The sequence below is a fragment of the Nothoprocta perdicaria genome, unplaced genomic scaffold, assembly GCF_003342845.1.
Source record: "Nothoprocta perdicaria isolate Ctin4 unplaced genomic scaffold, notPer1 scaffold_54, whole genome shotgun sequence".
Taxonomy (NCBI): domain Eukaryota; kingdom Metazoa; phylum Chordata; class Aves; order Tinamiformes; family Tinamidae; genus Nothoprocta; species Nothoprocta perdicaria.
In genome coordinates, this window is record NW_020455799.1 from 1,595,407 (window position 1) to 1,600,273 (window position 4,867).

Genomic DNA, 4,867 nt, shown 5'->3' on the forward strand with positions numbered 1-4,867 from the left:
AACGTGGTTACTAGGAACTCTACGAAGAGCAGTTCTGCAGAATCCAAAGATAGAAGTGATCTTTTATATACATTTGTGAGTGAGWGTGTGCATGCATACTGCACTTCTTAACAGAGCAAAATTAAAGCCTGCAGCCAGCAGTGCGCCAGCTCTGTGACAGTGACAGAGCCAAGTGTGGCATTGCATTCTTATTTCAAAGCTGTTTCATTGAGGATGATGATGTTAAATTGAAACAGGCAAGCACCAGCTGACTGCTGTGAGGGAGGAGGTAAACAGTTTATGCAAAAAGTCTCTAAGCTGGGAAGTTCATAAACCRAAAGACCAGCGGGTAAGGGCATTGGATATGCAGAACAGAGCAGCCTGCCAAGCACACCAAATCAGTGAAAGAGCTCTGAGTGCAGACTGAAATTTTCTTAAGAGCCTTGCTGCCTGGACAGCCTAGATCCTTGTGAACATGATGGACTGTGACCTGTAAGGGGGCTCACTGAAGTTTGTAGATGAGTCCAGATCCCTGGATCTGGACCTTGCTGGCCCTCTTAAGCTCAGAGGGAAGTATTCACGGCTGCTGTGAGAAGTGTGGTCGAAAAGAAGAGATTTGTGGGCTGAGTATTCCAAGCCTCTTTCTCTAGCTGATGGATCGAAATAGGCTTCTCCAGGAGTCGAGCCTAATGCGTTTTGAATGATCCTCAGCACTGCTCATTTTCCTTCACTGTTGACACAGAGACTACAGAGCCAATAGGTCTATGCACCTAACTTTGGCTTTTGAAGCATTCAAAGATGCTTGCCATCAGCCTGAAATAGGATTTTGTTTCCTAAAATGCTTAGGACCAGGGTTTTCGGGTATTGTTCAGCACCAACCTTGAAGTCACGTTTAAAAGAAATTCAGGCACCACAATGTAGAGTGAGCTATGCCTGACTTAGTTAAATTATCTAGACTCCAGACAGTTTCAAAAATATTACCTGTAACTCATGCCTTCTGGGTTATAGCTGAACACCCTGTTTTCTCTACTTGTACGTGACAAATGAAACAACTATTTGTGTGCAGGGTGTATGTGATGTGGGTGCATATACACACATCTGTGCCTTTTTATACTGCTTTTAAGCAATCATGTATTCTAAGAATATTTTTATTATTTAACATTTATGCTGTTAGGATGCTGTAGTTAACCTGGCCAGGTCTCGATTGCCTTGCTTGCTGTGTAGCCAACGTTTCCTGCCCCTCGTGGTGTCCAGGGTAAGAACCGCTGCAGCGTAGGTAAGTCRAACGGGCAGGCAGAAACGCAAAAGTAAAGGGCAAAATAATTCAGGGGTTTGATTACTGTGATTATATACGATGGTAACCTTTCTCCCTGTATTTGTGAAGAGTACTGACGTCAGAGAGGATTTCACTTCTTAAAGAGTATTAAATTTTTACATGGAAATTTATTCTGAARTTAGCCAGATGTTGGCTCCCTCCATGTAGAATTTGGGGGTAGTATGTGTTGAGCTACCTTACTTCACCTCTTTAATGACCTTAGTTTTGTTGCACGTTTCTGTGAGATTTGCCTGCAAAGATACGTAATAAGAAATAACACTTCTCTGCAAGTTTTCCGTGTAGCCAGATCCTTTATCTGTCAGCATGTTTGTCAGCGTTTCTAAATTTAAACTGAGGGAGAGGCAGGAAATTTCCTGATGCAAAAAAATACAGGAAGAGTACTATAAAAATATGAATGCTATCAAAGTAATATGCAATGTAATGTCCTTGTCTGGACACTTCTTTGTCTTTACAATAAGAATTTAATTTAATGTTCTCAAACTCCAGGCATGTACTAGTGCGTGGATTATCCTTCCTTTCTTACGGATGTGAGGTGGGCTTGTACGTGTACAGATAAAAGCTCCCCTCTCTTCATCTTTCCAGCAGGTAAAAAACGCTGAGCATCTTTGATTCCAGCAGAAGCGAGGGGGAGGAAGCATCTTGTAGGAAAAGCCCGGGCTTACTTCTCCAAAGCCATCAGGCAGTCTTTGATTAAATCTCGTCCTCTTGACTGGAAGTCTTGTACCTGAGCTGCCTTCTCCCAGCAAATGACACAGACTTTAACTGCTTCATGTAAAATAAGGAGGACTAATTACTCTGAGGATTTTACCTCTGTGTTTTCCAGTCCCTGTGCCTAATACACCATTCACTAATGCTCTTTTTAATTTTTTTTCCTGTAGAAGTGCACTGACCTCTTTCCATCTGCCACCCTTGTCTTATAAATGCACCTAGCACATATATCCACAAGGCACTGAGAGCTCTCCCCATAACAGTGTTTTCTCTAGCAGGTTATCATATTGCACCCTCCTCCAAGATGCTTCCATAGGGTTTGGGCAGCCACTTGATTTGAATTCATTTTCCCACCGCTCCCTCTCCCCTGTTCCAAATAAAGCACATCAGAGGGCAAATGTGGTACTGCTGGTAGATGTGTAGCTACTGTTGTATTGTGAGTTTTGTTTTGTTTTTTTGCCAGCTACTTGACATTGTTTTACAGCTGGACTCTGTGGCTATTTCCAAAAGGCTCAGCTAATTCTGTTGTCCTTTTTTTATCAAGGAAATTCTTGAGAAGCCACAATAAAGCAGCTGTAACCCTGGCGATGCTCGCAACCAGGACCAAAAATAGAAATCAGCGCTTCATGCATTTTCTTAATGAGGGTATAGGGTTTTTTTTCAGTGTGGTCCTTGACACTTAGCCAAGTCAGGGCTTGGCTCTAAATGTTTAGTGCAAGCTTTATAAATAGCCATAGATAGACGGGGCTCATCTTTTCCCAGAGCTCTCCCATTCGGGCCTGCCTCACTGCCAGGGAAGGGTTTGCAATGAGCCGTCTTGGATGTAGTTGCAGAAAGGACCTGGTGCTCCCTGGGAGGTGCCCATCACCTCGACTTCCYATCACCTCCTATGAGGGGACTCGGCATCTCACAGAATACAGGCCATAAGCTGCTGCTAATAACTGCCTCCGTGGCCCTTTTGCTTATGGATAGAATTGATTTGGCCTTCGACCATTACTGATAGCATAGAGGGGATGCATAAAAATCCAGTTATGGGGACAAATATGAAACAGTGGTTTACTTGCCAACTCTAAATAGGAGTTTACAAATGCAATTTTTCTCTGTGCCGCAGAACATGGTCAGTAATGGGTATGAAGTGGCTCGGTCCTGCAAGTTCACAATGTTCCCACAGGCAGAGGAGAAAGTTGAGCAAAGATAAGTGAAACTTGAGGAAAGTTCAGTCAACAAACCAAGAAGTGCAGGCATACTGATTTATAAGGATACTATAACTTTTAAACGTGTACTTTCAATCTGAAGGACTGCAGTAGGGCTTTAAAATATGACTATTTAATTTTTTAAAATTACATAAATTAAGTGAACAGCCCATTAATGGGATGCCATCAGGATCACATGGACAATTCAGTTCAAGTTATATTATCTTGCCAGCCAGATTTGAATAAGAATTAAGAAATTACTATTCAAAGTAGTACGGGACATTGATCCTCATTCGCAATGAAATTCGTCACYATAACTACCTGGAATTCCACTGCTTTCATAGTGGTATTCCACTGAATCTTCTTTATGGTGCAACTAGAAGGGAATTGTATTAGTCAGAGGAAAAAAGCCACTAATTAGTTGTTCTGCCTACATGTTCAATGAAGTCTTGTCTTGCAGCAAGCTTGTAAGAAGCAAGGCATGTCTAATGAACAGTAACCCACATCTAGCAGACAGTGAACTCCCTTACTCAAGTCCATCCCTTGACTAAAAATTCATCTCAGGAGCTATTCATCTGTYCGAGCAAAAGGAGCCTCTTATTTAGGAGGCTTTGTACTTGTAATATGCTTATTATTTGAACCTGGCAGATCTTTGCATATGTGTTAAGTAGTATACTTTAGGAGTAAAGTGCTATTCTCTGTGAAGTTTTTTTCTCTCTCTTTCTCTTCTAAACCCTAATCACTTAAGTTCCTCATTATATACAACTTAAGAATTTACTACTTGCAACCTGGGAAACCTGTCAAAAAAAAATGAAAAATAACAGTGAAGTTTAGTGTTGCTGGTGTGGAAAAATACATGAGGAATAGCACAAAGAGCAGCTCAGAATGGTTCAGCAACTGATGTTACAGTTTAGAGAAGCAAAGCCAATGTCCATAATGATACTTGCTGTTTATTTTATAAATATTAACTTGAACATGTAACAGTATTTTTTGTTTGACTTTACTCTGGTGTCTTTCTGGAGTCTCATTCGCCTGATCATGAAAATGTGAAATTGGAGTCTAATCCTGCCTTTGCCCCTTTTCTTCTCCAGTGTAAAGGCAGTGACTTACCATTAGTCTGTACTGGCATAAATGAGTGGGGACTAGGCTTGTTTCAGCAGGCTGAGACCAAAACCTTTTTCTAGCAGGGAACGCTTGGAAAGGCGATTGCTGAGTATTTGTGTTGTTGAGCCTTTACAGAATGCAATAGTTGTACATAAGCTGTAAAATTAACCCACCAGGTAACTTAAATTCTGCACATGTACTAAAATTAGCATTTCGGAGCTTGCAGTCTGCCGAAAGCATTACAATAAATGGTAGTGAATGCTCCTATTTCTCACCTTTAGCAGGTATTTCATGGGCTGCTGTATGTATACCTGATGCAACACAGATGTGTTCCCTTGAGAAAACTGGCAAATGGGATGTGTGTTGTCTTATCCATACCAGGGCTCACAAAGGTCACTAATGAGTATTTGCTATAAAAATGTAGTAGCACTGTATGGGTATGCAAAAATTAAAATATTAAAAGCAGCTATGCTATGAAATTCAACAGCCTACTACTCACTGCTGGCTTACCTGTATTTTTAGATAAAACCAAACTTTTTTTCATATA

General features: G+C 41.1%; 1 long non-coding RNA gene across 1 annotated transcript; it reads left to right on the forward strand.

Moving 5' to 3' along the window:
- The first annotated feature begins 1,157 nt into the window (after positions 1-1,157).
- Positions 1,158-2,470, forward strand: LOC112955109. The gene is made up of 2 exons (XR_003250835.1): positions 1,158-1,255; positions 1,898-2,470. It is a non-coding gene; the product is annotated as an uncharacterized LOC112955109 (long non-coding RNA).
- The last annotated feature ends 2,397 nt before the right edge of the window (positions 2,471-4,867 follow it).